We start from the raw sequence: 14667 nt of genomic DNA, 5'->3' as shown, positions 1-14667 counted from the left end.
GCACTTTCTAGCCTCATTTTAACTCCTACAAATTGCTATATATACTTAGTATTTGCTGAGGAATTCAGGTGTGCTAAATCTTGCACATGGTAAAACTCAGGAGAGAAGAACATTATTTTGACTAAAATGGAGCCATTCTATGAAAGTTCAGCAGGCTAAATTCAATTCAGACCTGATAGATTTCAAACCACTTTGAGATAGTTCTCCAGGACCAGAAGTTGGATATGGAAACTTTCCTATGCTTTAGGACTGGGCGTTTACATTTTCAAACTTTTCCTTGATGTACCTATTAAGTTTTTTTTTTTTGAAACTCCATATGCTCCCATCCATTTTAAAGTTGGTATCTTAAATTGTTCATTATGTCACGAATTTCAAATTATAAGCTGAATACTTCTCAAATTTACTGATAATATTAATCTACATGGCCAGTGAACTTCAAGTAGAAAAATTCAAAGTGGGATTCACACCTAGACACGTCATAGTCAAACAGCCAAAAGCCTAAGACAAAGAGGAGTTTTATTAAAATAGCAGGAGAAAAACAGCTCATTAGAAACAGGGGAACAACACTACGAGTAATGAGTGACTTTTCATCAGAAACATGGGGGCCAGAAGGTAATGGAATGAGTGGTATATTAAAAGTGCTGACAGAAAAAAAATTCTGCCAATGAAGAATCCTATGTAATGAATTGAAAATGAAGGTGAGAGAAGGAGATTAACTCTATGAGTAAAGCATGTGCTTGTATCACCCTAGCTTCTAGATGGCAACTGCCCCTGATAAGCATTGTGACCTGCAGCAAAACCCCATCACATCCCAGCAATCCTAGTGACTAAAGGTCATCCAAGGTGCTGGGAGCAGGAGGAACACTCTGTGTCAAGGGACATGCAGTTCATGTATCCAGCTTGCTATCAGAAAAATCAAAAAATAAACTTGCCTTGTAGATTTAAAAGACAATGAAGGCAAAAATTAAGGCATTCCCATATGAACAAAAACTGAGCAAATTCATTGATTCTAGACCTGTCCTACAAGAAATACTAAAGGAAGTCCTTCAGGCTGAAAGGTGATAATATATAGTAACTAGAATCCACAATAAAGAATAAAGAGCACAAGAAACAATACATATGTTAAACATAAAATATCACGTTTATATATTTTATTTTATTTTATTTATTTTTTTTTCTTTTATTATTATTATTATTTATATATATATATAACTTCCCTTTTATTTTCTTAATTTCTTTAATAACATATTGTTTAGTACAAAAATACTAAATCTGTATTTTGGAGATTCTAAATTATAAAGGTAAAATACAAATGTGTGATGGTTAATTTTATGTGTCAACCTAACTGGATTAAGAGATACCCAGATAGCTCGCAAAATATCATTTCTGGGTGTATCTGTGACAGTTTTTCTGGAAGAGATTAACATTTGAATCAGTAGACTGAGTAAAGATCTACCCTCACCAATGTAGTTGGGCATCATCCAATCCACTGAGGACCTAGAGAGAGCACAAGCAGAGAAAGGCGAATTTGCCCTCTCTCTTCTTGAACTGGAACATCCATCTGCTCTTGCTCTCAGATAGTACAGCTCCGGGTTCTCAGGCCTTCAGGCTCCAGTGGTTATATCAGCGCTCCCTCTCCCCTTTTTTATTATTTGAGACAGAGTCTCATTCCCATTGCTTAGGCTGGAGTGCAGTGCCATGATCATGACTCACTGCAGCCTCTACCTCCGGGGCTCAAGTGAACCTCCCACCCCAGCTTCTTGAGTAACTGGAACTACAGGTGCGAGCCACCATGCTCAGCTAATTTTTGTATTTTTGGTAAAGACAGGGTTTTGCCATGTTGCCCAGCCTGGTCTCAAACTTCTGGGCTCAAGCAATCTGTCTGCCTCGGCCTCTCAAAGTGCTCCCCACTTTCGGAGGAGGACTTGATTCTCTAACCCAGCCCTGGTTCTCAGGTTTTTGGATTCAGAGTCAATTTTGCAGTCAAATGTCTTGGTTCTCCAGGTTGCATACAGAACATTATGGCACTTCTTGACCTCCGTAATCATGTCAGCCAATTCTTATAATAAATTCCCTCATATGTATCTCCTATTGGTTCTGTTTCTCTGGAGAACCCTAACCGGTACAGTAGGCCAATGACATAAAGGAGTGGAGACAAAAATGGAGCTATACTGAAAAAAAGGTAATATTTTACTGGAATTAAGTCAGTATTAGCCTGAAATAGCTTGTGATAAGTTAAAAATGCATATTTTAGCACTTAGAGCACCCACTAAGAAAATAACTTGAAAAATATAGCTACAAGATTGTCCAAAAATTAACAAGATAAACTAAAAATATTTTTAATTCTATAAAAGGCAGGAAACAAGAAACAGAGGCACCAAAATAACTCAAATATTAAAAAATAGCAAAATGGCAGACATAAATCTAATTATATCATTAATGACATTACATATGAATAGATGAAGCACTCTAATCCAAGGGCAGAGACTATCAGAGTAAATTAAATAAAACATGGTTCAACTATATGCTGTCTATAAGTGATGCACTTTAAATACATGTTGTCTATAAATCCCACATTTTGATTCAAAGATGCAAATAGGTTGAAAATAAAAGGATGGAAGAAGATATGCCATTGAAACAGTGACCAAAAAAGAGTTTGAGTGGCTATATTAGTATCAGACAGAGTAAACTTTAAGAAAAAATGATTAATAGAGACTAAGAATGACGTTTGCTGTTGATTAAAGAGTAAATATATGTAAAATATATGACAATTATAAATGTACATGCACCATTTAAAGGGCCCTAAAATATACAAGGCAAAATCTGACCTGCTTGAAGAGAGAAAAATGACAATTTAAATGTTGCAATTGGATATTTCAGTACTCATCTCTGAGTAATTGATAAAACAACTATACAAAAGATCAGCCAGAATAGACTACCTACCCTATTTTAATAAACTACCCTATTAACTAGACAAAACTGCCATGTATAGAACACTTCACCCAATAATAACAGTGTGTACTTCTGTTTCAAGCATACACACAACATTATCCAGGATAAACCATATATTAGGTCATAAAATTAGTCTCAATAGTTTTGTTTAGGATTGGCTTATAAAAAGTACGTTCTTTGACTGCAATGGAATTAAATTAATAAACAACAAAAAGAAACCTGGGAAATTTCCCAAATATTTTGAAATTAAACAGAAACATTTCTAAATAACCCATGAGTAAAAGAAGAAATAAAAAGGAAAGTTATACAATATCTTGAACGAAGTTAAAATAAAAATACAACATATCAAAAATTATGGGGTGCAGCTAAGGAAGTACTTAGTGAGAAATTTATAGATTTGAATAATTATATTGGAAAGGAAGTAACATCTAAAAATCAATAATCTAAGTAAATACCTTAAGAAACTATGGAAGAAAGAGCATATTAAACCCTAAATAAGTAGTAAGAAGGAAGTAATAGAGAAGTAATAGAGATTACAGTAGAAATCAATAAAACAGAAAAATAGAGGAAGTCAGTGAAAACATAAATTGTTTATTTATGAGGACCAACAATTTAATAACCTTTAGTTAGACTGATGAAGAAGAAAAAAGATATACAAATTACTAAAATCAGGAATGAAAATGGAGATGTCGTTGCAAAAAGAAATTAAAAGGAATACAAGGAACTATTAAGTACAACTTTATGCCAAAAAATTACATAATTTCGGTGAAATGGAAACATTGCTAAAAGCACAAATTACTGAAACTGACACAAGAAGAAACAGAAAACTTTAATAGATCTATGTTAAGAAAACAAATAATTTGCAACTACATGGATAAACCTGGAGGATATACTATTAAGTAAAATAAGCCAGACACAGAAAGACAAACACTCCATAATCTCACTTGTATGTGGAATATAAAGAAGTTTAATTCATAGAAATAGAGAGTGGAATGGTGGTTACCAGGGGATGGGATGGGGCTGGAGCAAAAAGGGAAGGCTGGAGAGAAATTAGTCAAAGGATACAAAATTCTAGTTAGATAAGAAGAATAAGTTCAAGAGATCTGTTGTAAAAACATGGTGACTACATTTAAGAACAATGTACTGTATTCTTGAAAATTGCTGAGAGTAGGCTTTAAGTGTTCTCACCACCAAAAAATTAAGTATGTGAGGTATTGATATAGCCATTCAAACAATGTACACATAGTTCAAAAAAATTGTTGTATATGATGAATATGTAGTTTTTATTTGTCCATTAAAAATATTAATAAAAAAGAAAATAAGTTAGATCGCTAACTGAAAATCTTCACAAAAAGAAAAGCCCAGGTCTAGATATCTTCACTTTTGATTTCGTCAAAAATTTACCAAGAAGTAACAATTCTACACAAACTCTTTCAGATAATAGAAGCAGCACATTCTAACTCATATTATGAGTCTATTTTAGATAGCTATCTGATATCAAACTGGACAAAAACATCCTAGAATAGGAAACTATAAACCAATATTTTTCATGAAAATAGACACATAATGTATTAACGAAACATCAGCAAATTAAATTGAACACTCCACGACTAAGTGGAGTTTATCTGTTGAATGCAAAATTGTTTAATATCCCAAAATAAAATAATATAAATATAATACACCATATTAATAGAATAAAGAACAAAAACCATGCAATAATTTTAAGAGATATGGAAAAGCACCTGAAAAAAATTCAATATGTATTTTGATAAAACTTTAAAACGACAAGTAGGAGGGAACTTCCTCCACCAGATAAGTGGAGTACAACTTACATTGTACTTAATAGTGAAAGACTGAGTTGTTTTAAACAAGGCCAGAAAGAAGCCAAAGATGTCCACTCCGATCACTTTTATTGCCTATTTTAGTGGAAATTCTAACCAGTGCAAAGGGCAAAAAATAGAAATTTAAGGCATAGGGATTAAAAAGAAAGAAGTAAAACTGCCTTTATACAGAGATAATATCATTTTGTATTTAGAAAAACTTAAGGAATCTACCAAAAAAGTGAACTAACAAGAGAGTTTAGTAAGGTTGCAAAATATAGATCAATATGCAAAAATGAATTGTGGTTTTATATACTACCAAGGAACAATCTCAAAATTAAGAAAACCCTTACATGCATCACAACATAAAAAAGAATAACATACTTAGGAATATATTTAACAAAAGAAGAGCAAGGCTTGTATACCAAAAACTATAAACCATTGCTGAGAGAAATTAAGGAATACATAAATAATAGAGAGAGATATCATTTTTGTAGATTGATGAATTCAATGTTGTGAAGATGGCAGTTCTTCTCAAAATGATCTATAGATTCCATATAATTCCTATCAAAATCCCAGCAGGCTTTTTTGTAGGAACTGATAATCTGATCCTAACATTTTTCTGGAAATGAGCAGTATCTAAAATCGTCAAATTACTTTTGAGAAACAAGAGAAGTTTTGAGTGCTTATACCACCTGATTTTAAAACTCACTATATAATGCTGCAATATTCAAAACTGGGGTATTAGCATAAAAACAGACCTATAGAGCAATAGAACAGAATGGACACACCAAGAAAAAAGTTTGATGTTGAATTGATTTGCTAAACATGTAAGGAGATTTCAGTTGGGAAAGGAGAGCCTTTTCCACCAATTCTGCTGAAACAATTGGCTAACCACTTGTATACACTGCCTTTCACTCAAAAAAGAGGTCTTAGACACTTCTTTCCCCACAGCCAAAATTAACACAAAATTGATCATAGCACAAAATAGATCTAAAAGTATAAATCTAATACAAGGAACATAATCTTGATGACCTTGAGTAGGCAAAGATTTCTTAGGTATGATATCAAAAGCATCCATAAAGAAAAAATTGATAAACTGTACTTTATTACAATTAAAAACTTTTGCTCTTCAAAGGACACCACTAGAAAATGAAGGCCAATTTAAAGACTGGGAGAAATATTTACAAATTATATACTTAATAAAGAACTTCAGAATACACAAATAATTCATATAACTTTATGAGAAGAGGACAAAAAAATTCTTTAAGAAATGGGACAAAGATTGTAATAGACCAAACAAAGTATATAATTTACTAGTAAGCACATGAAAAGATGCTTAACATAACTAGTTACTCACTACTGAAAAGCAGATTAAAACCACAATGTGACACAACTACATACCACTAGAATGGCTAAAATTTAAAAGGCTGTCAATGCCAAATTTGGGTGAAGAAGTGCAGAAATTCTCTGACATTGCTGGTGGAATGTACAGTGGAATGATAAAGCCAATAGGCAGGTGGTTTCTTAAAAGTTAAACATTTCTCATTCAACCCAGCAATTCCACTCCCAAATATGTACCAAAAAGAAATGGAAACATAGGCCCACAAAAAGTCTTGTGCATAAATGTTCATAGCTGCATTATTCATTTTTCACAGTCATAAACTGGAAACAAATCGATAGCCATCGACAGGTGAATGGATACGCAAGATTTGGCATATCTACACCACAAGGGAACTACTCAGCAATAAAAAGGAATGAACTACTGATACATGCAACAACACAGATAAAACTCAAAAACAGTACGCTAAGTGAAAAAAAACAGCCACAAAAGACACATAATAGATGATTCCGTTTATATGAAATCTAATCATATGAAAAGAAAAGGCAAAAGCAGAGAAACAGAAAGCAGGTGAGTGGTTATCCAGGGTTAGGGATGGGATTGAGGATGGCTGTAGACTGCACAGGGAAACTTTTGGAGGTGATGGAAGTGTCCTAAATCTGGATTGTGAAGATGGTTGTGAAATTGTGACAAATTTACTAAAAAAACTCAAATTTTGCATTCAAATATTAAAGTGGGAAAAATTTGTGGTATGTAAATTGTAACCTAGTAAAGCTTTAAAAATAAATTGGGAAGCCAGGTGCAGTAGCTCCACCTCTAATCCCTGCTACTCTGAAGGCTGAGGTGGGAAGATGGCTTGAGTCCAGGAGTTCAAGGCTGCTGAGAGCTATGATGGTGCCACTGCACTTCAGCCTGGGCCACAGAGTGAGACCCCCATCTCTAAAAAATAAATTTTAAGGATGTATGGATGGACAGATGGATGTATTTGTGATAATCAAGTACAATAAAATGTTAATAAAGTGTCTGTGTGATGAGTTTATCAGTATTCACAATAAAATCCTTTTAAAAAGAGAAACATGTCTCCTAATGCTATACCTCCCCCCTCCCCCCACCCCACAACAGTCCCCAGAGTGTGATGTTCCCCTTCCTGTGTCCATGTGTTCTCATTGTTCAATTCCCATCTATGAGTAAGAACATGCGGTGTTTGGTTTTCTGTCCTTGTGATAGTTTACTGAGAATGATGATTTCCAATTTCATCCATGTCCCTACAAAGGACATGAACTCATCATTTTTTATGGCTGCATAGTATTCCATGGTGTATATGTGCCACATTTTCTTAATCCAGTCTATCATTGTTGGACATTTGGGTTGGTTCCAAGTCTTTGCTATTGTGAATAGTGCCGCAATAAACATACGTGTGCATGTGTCTTTATAGCAGCATGATTTATAATCCTCTGGGTATATACCCAGTAATGGGATGGCTGGGTCAAATGGTATTTCTAGTTCTAGATCTCTGAGGAATCGCCACACTGACTTCCACAATGGTTGAACTAGTTGTTTACAGTCCCACCAACAGTGTAAAAGTGTTCCTATTTCTCCACATCCTCTCCAGCACCTGTTGTTTCTTGACTTTTTAATGATTGCCATTCTAACTGGTGTGAGATGGTACCTCACTGTGGTTTTGATTTGCATTTCTCTGATGGCCAGTGATGATGAGCATTTTTTCATGTGTCTTTTGGCTGCATAAATGTCTTCTTTTGAGAAGTGTCTGTTCATATCCTTTGTCCACTTTTTGATGGGGTTGTTTGTTTTTTTCTTGTAAATTTGTTGGAGTTCATTGTAGATTCTGGATATTAGCCCTTTGCCAGATGAGTAGTTTGCGAAAATTTTCTCCCATTTTGTAGGTTGCGTTTTCACTCTGATGGTCGTTTCTTTTGCTGTGCAGAAGCTCTTTAGTTTAATGAGATCCCACTTGTCAATTTTGGCTTTTGTTGCCATTGCTTTTGGTGTTTTAGACATGAAGTCCTTGCCCATGCCTATGTCCTGAATGGTAAAGCCTAGGTTTTCTTCTAGGGTTTTTATGGTTTTAGGTCTAACGTTTAAGTCTTTAGTCCATCTTGAATTAATTTTTGTATAAGGTGTAAGGAAGGGATCCAGTTTCAGCTTCCTACATATGACTAGTCAGTTTTCCCAGCACCATTTATTAAATAGGGAATCCTTTCCCCATTGCTTGTTTTTCTCAGGTTTGTCAAAGATCAGATAGTTGTAGATATGCAGTGTTATTTCTGAGGGCTCTGTTCTGTTCCATTGATCTATGTCTCTGTTTTGGTACCAGTACCACGCTGTTTTGGTTACTGTAGCCTTGTAGTACAGTTTGAAGTCAGGTAGCGTGATGCCTCCAGCTTTGTTCTTTTGGCTTAGGATTGACTTGGCGATGCAGGCTCTTTTTTGGTTCCATATGAACTTTAAAGTAGTTTTTTCCAATTCTGTGAAGAAAGTCATTGGTAGCTTGATGGGGATGGCATTGAACCTATCAATTACCTTGGGTAGTATGGCCATTTTCACAATATTGATTCTTCCTACCCATGAGCATGGAATGTTCTTCCATTTGTTTGTATCCTGTTTTATTTCCTTGAGCAGTGGTTTGTAGTTCTCCTTGAAGAGGTCCTTCACATCCCTTGTAAGTTGGATTCCTAAGTATTTTATTCTCTTTGAAGCAATTGTGAATGGGAGTTCACTCGTGATTTGGCTCTCTGTTTGTCTGTTATTGGTGTATAAGAATGCTTGTGATTTTTGTACATTGATTTTGTATCCTGAGACTTTGCTGAAGTTGCTTATCAGCTTAAGGAGATTTTGGGCTGAGACAATGGGGTTTTCTAGATATACAATCATGTCGTCTGCAAACAGGGACAATTTGACTTCCTCTTTTCCTAATTGAATACCCTTTATTTCCTTCTCCTGCCTAATTGCCCTAGCCAGAACTTCCAACACTATGTTGAGTAGGCGTGGTGAAAGAGGGCTAAATGACGAGTTAATGGGTGCAGCACACCAGCATGGCACATGTATACGTATGTAACTAACCTGCACATTGTGCACATGTACCCTAAAACTTAAATTAAAAAAATAAAAAATAAAAAGAGAAACATGTAAGACTGTTACTTTTACAATTAAAATTTTATGTCTTCTCTTTTTTCTCCTTGAACTTACATTTTCATTTCACTTCCATTATTCTCTTTACTCTAATGTAATACTTTTTTTAACTGAATAGCTTTCATTGACTATCATACTTTTCTGCAATAAAAATTTATATATGCATTTTCAAATTTCAAATTAACTATGATCATAAGGCTTGAAATACAAAAAAAGTTTCTGGATTTGGTTCTGAATGCAAACTAAATATATTTATTATACATGCATTGAGACAACACAGCGTTATGGTTAAGAACACAGATTCTGAAATCAGACTGCCTAAACTCAAAACTCAGCTCTGCCTGACTGTAATTTTGGGCAATTTTCTTAACCGCCCTGGGCAGCTATTGCCTCAACTGCAACATGAGGTAAAAATAATATCTAGTTCATAGGGATGTTAACAGAGTTCAATGAGTTAAAATAGGTACAACAGTTAGGGCCCATAGTAAGCCTCAATATATGTTGCTGTTATTTACATGTTGATACTTATCATACAGAGAAGGTAAAATTTTATTGGAAATGTCTCATGAACGTCAGTTATTGCTAGAATGAGCTCAGCATCAGTGCAATCTCTATTTTCCATTGTAACACTGCACAGAGAAATGTTTTTACATAAATTAGCAGATGGAAATGAAATAAGCTTTTCTTCCCTTAATGTATAACAAAATCACTCAATTTGAGACACATGCCAAAAGAATTGCTTACCATCTTTTCATGTTTTATTTTTAATGATTCTTCACTAAAAGACCTTGTTCAATTTTATTGAAAGCAAAGATTTAGAGACCACCTCACTAATCACAGTTTTTTCCTTACTCTTTCCAGACATTTTTCTTTGTAACCAGAACACCAATTTTTGGATTATACATACATCTATTTGGTGCCTCAGGAGGTTTTTTACCCTGCGGGACAGTGGACCTTTGTGATATCCTGGGAAAGGGAAAGATTTGCCTTCCTTTTATAAGTGGTAGAAATAGCCATTGGGAAGGAGAAACAGTGTGATACTTGAACTGCTGACCTCAGCCAAGTCATTTTAAGGAAACAATACACGTGGTAAGTCTTTGTGTGTGGCCTGGGTAGGAGGGCTTTAGATTAAGTAATTTAGTCTAGGGGCCCTCTTTTCCACCAGGCATTTGAACCAGGAATGTCTCCTGACTTCAGCTCTCTATTCTTATTCCTATAGGGTAGGGACACTCAGACAGGGCCTATTAGTAAACAGAAGGAAATAAGATGGAGAAGAAAATCATTGCTATTATGACTGAGCGCATATTATGAACTAAAATTTGTTTGCAGGGGGTTAGCCTCTTTGGACATTTTTACATAAAAAGTAGCTTTCAAACACATGATATTTTTAGTGTTTTTCAGTTGTAAAATGAATGATCGTTTAATGACATTTAATTTTAGGATTCTCTTCCATGCAGTGTTTGTTCATTTGTTTGTTTGTTTTTCAGGGATGGCTGTAATATATTTGAGAGTAGGGGAGCCTCATGAAAAGAGTATCTGAGAGAAGCCGGCAGATACATGGCCGCTTTGTAAACTGGCTTCAGGAGCATTTTGCTAAGGGCATGCAGAAATTCAACATGTTGTTTTCATGCCCTGCCTCCAGACCCCAAATTTCTACATATTTCCCTTGTATGCTCCAACTACTCCATTAGCCTCCCTCATTATAGCTGTGTTATAAATATACTGTTATGTGCAGTTTATAGCTTGAGTTAAAAAACAATCTCCAACATCCTACTCCAGTGCATTTAAATTTTTGGCATGAGAACTTGCAGGACAACGCAGATCATTTCAATAGGTTTACAGGAATAGAAAAACAACATTTTGAACAGAAAAAAACAGAAATCTGTTTACCTCAAACGCTCCTTTATTTCCTCCCTCCAAACGATCATGTAAAACTACTGGCTATGTAAATACTTTCCCTTCTTATCTTGTAAACTATTTAATTTTTATATTTCTTGCTCTGAAAATGGCCTCCTAAGAGTTCAGGTAGGTTTTGCCAAGGACGTTTGAGGGCCAGGTTGATGACAAACATTGGGCATCATCATCATTTGGTTTCTCAGTCACGTGGTTCCTGGAATGGAAATGGGGTTCTAATGGCTGCAGAGAAAGAGCAACCTGCAGACTAAATTGGCATGCACAGGAAGTGCTAGGAGCCAAATGACTTACAAGAGATCCGCTGTGTCCTAACAGGCCTGAAGATTGTCTGAAGACACTGGCAAGGTAGTGCAGGTTGCATTTGGAGTAGCTCAGCTTGGAAGCCAGTCAGATTGTGGCAACAACTGATTAAAGAATGTTGTTCTGTAGAATCGATGGGAACAGAACAAGACTCTAAACTCTGATTGTCTGAGGAAGGAGAAATTATGTTTGTGCACACAGTGCCAGTGAGGAGCCTGTTCTGTTTGGTGCAAAGTTGTTAAAACAACCTTTTTGGAGCTGATCATAACTTGTTGGTGGTCCTTCTCTTAGCAAATTAACCGTGTCATACTTGTTCAAGATAACTTGCCTCATGCTGAGTGCCTATCTTTCTGTGCATAATTTTCCTCACATATATTTTCACATGATGGTGAGGTATTTGGATAGCATTTTATGCTTTTTGCCATGTTTTGCAGATGTTATGTCAGATTCATAGCAACCCCAGGAAATGTATCTTACAGGTCAGTGTCAATAAACATTGAGTTAAGTTAATAAATTTTTGGAAAATGGACACGAAAGGCATTAGTAAATTTTAAAGCAAAGCTTGTTAAGCAGAAATAGAGCCAGAAGAGTATCATCCAATCATCATGGTTTCCATTGCCATCTGGGGGTTGAATTCTGAAAGAAGTCCCCAGAGCAGATAAACAGGCTCAGTCAAGCCAGTACAGGTGAGGAGTTTCTCTGATTTCTTTTTCATATTTTGCCTCTTCCTTTTTGATATCTGTAAAATCCCCACAACTCTTCAGGGCTTTTGTTTCTCATAAATTGTATTTTTAAGTTCTGTTTTCACTCAACCCTTTTTAATTTGAAGATTTTTTTTCTTGTTCTTTTTTTCCTTTCTACTCTCTTTTTTGCATTGTTTTCATGCCAAGTATTGTTCCAAATGTTTTACTCGGATTGCCTTACTTAATGTTTACACAGCCCTATGAGATTAGTCTTACTATTGTTGTTATTATTATCTCTCCCATTTTATAGAACATAAAACAGGCTAGGAAGGTTAAACGTGTAGATCTAAAGTTGCTTAGTTAGGAAAGGATTCAGACTCATTTATTTGAGTCCAGACATTTTGGCTCCATAGAACATAGTCATATGTTTTTAAAACAGCTCTACAAAATGTCATCTCTAAATGCTGAAACTTTTCTGTAAATTTGAAAAATCATACATGTACTTTCTCTTTATAGATGGAATAGAAATTGATATTGTTATATTGTGCAAAAAGAAACAAAAACAATGATTTCTTCTTTTCCTCATTTTGCTGTTCTACACCTGTTCAATAGCATTCCTTGCTATTTTTTTTTTCCTGCTTCTAGAACTGATCTGGAAGGATGTGCACTTGTCAGAAACAGCGCTTTATTTTATTCCCCTGTTTATGAGAGACATAAACTAGCTCACTTTATTCAGAAGAAAACAAAGGTAACATTTTGTTTTGACGTTGTCCCTATTTAGGATACTGATTTGATTCGCAAAGGTTCTAAAGATTGTGGATGTGTCTTTTTATAGATTACTTCTCCTTTATTACATCTCCCAAAAAGCAAGGCTTAGGAGAATATATTCTGAATTTAGGTTTCAACTATTGTGGATTTTTTTTCAAGGATCTTTTTTTTGGAATTTATTGAACAAATCAAAGATTTTCAGACGACCTTCTATTCTGGGTATGCTATAGCTCTGATTGGAAAATTCTAACATACCATGACTGTATGTTATGCCATATACCTACAAGGATTGTGAGAAAAAGTGCCCTTAGAGCAGCAGTCCTTAACGAGGCATCCATGGGCTTTAGGGGGTCTCATTGCGTTTGTCTGCAACATTTGTTTATCAAAGTTCAAGGGAGTCTCTGACATTTTAAGGGCACTGCTTTGGATGATCTCTAAAGTTACTTCCATCAAATTATTTACTTTATGGTTTTCATTGATTATGATTAGTAGTTCCTCTCTTTGTGTTTCATATGGATTTATTTAGTAAATAAAGTATATTAAGTCTGTTGGGCGTATCCTTGCACAAGGATTATTTCTTGCATAAGGATTTGTTCCTTGACTCACTCATTTACTGAATTCATGTGCCAAAGCAAAACCATGTTTCCTCAAACTAGGTACAATCACCCAGTTATAAACTCATGGTATTCTGTATTCTCCATGGCAATTTCATCACAGTTTGCAAATTATGTATTTGTGTGATGTCTTCCTCACTGGACTGGAAACTGGAGGACACCAGGGTCACCACAGTGTTGAGCACACTGCCTGACGCATGATAGAATCTTAAAACATAGTTTGTTTTATCTTGTTTTGTTTTTTGAGATGGAGTCTCGCTCTGTCGCCCAGGCTGGAATGCAGTGGCGCTATCTCGGTTCACTACAAGCTCTGCCGCCTGGGTTCACGCCATTCTCCTGCCTCAGCCTCCCGAGTAGCTGGGACTACAGGCACCCACCACCACACCCGGCTAATTTTTTGTATTTTTAGGAGAGACGGGATTTCACCGTGTTAGCCAGGATGGTCTGGATCTCCTGACCTCACGATCTGCCCACCTCAGCCTCCCAAAGTGCTGGGATTACAGGTGTGAGCCACTGCGCCCGGGCCCAAACATAGTTGTTGAATGAATGTATGTCTTGTAGTGCCTAGTGTCTAACTGAGGCTCATTTTATATCTGTTGTAAACAAGTACACTTATCACCATGGATTCAAATACTGTAGAAATAGAAAATAGAAAAAAATACAATACAACATGATCGCTATCCTCCAGTGTTTACAGTTTCCTAGAGGAAAAGAGAACATCAAATCGCTACTTCCCAGTGAAGTATTGCAGGAGGAGAAGAAGGAGCGGGGAGAGAGTGGGCTGCAGGAAAAGAAGGCTTCTCAGTGAAGAGGAGACTTGGAGGAGGATTTGTGGAGAGAAATGGGGAGAGAACATCTCAAGTTCAGTTGAAGAGCAAGACCAGCAAGAAAAGAGAGGAAGACCACAAGACGCAGAGACCAATCCAAGGATAACATAAGAGTCTGTGGACTTTTCCCAGTTGCAGTGCGGTCTTCCACTTCCTCTCCCCTTAGGCACAAAAACCAAGTGCTTGGCCTAATGTAAGTGGGCAAAGGGGTGGAGATAGGGCCAGGCTAGTGAGCTGTTGGAAATTTGTGGTAGGAAAATGATTTTTTCTTTTTTCTTTCTTTTTTTTTTTTTTTTT

The sequence above is a fragment of the Pongo abelii genome, chromosome 10 (genome assembly GCF_028885655.2).
Source record: "Pongo abelii isolate AG06213 chromosome 10, NHGRI_mPonAbe1-v2.0_pri, whole genome shotgun sequence".
Classification (NCBI taxonomy): Eukaryota; Metazoa; Chordata; class Mammalia; order Primates; family Hominidae; genus Pongo; species Pongo abelii.
The sequence above is the reverse complement of the archived record's forward strand: the minus strand, read 5'-3'. Positions refer to the sequence as shown.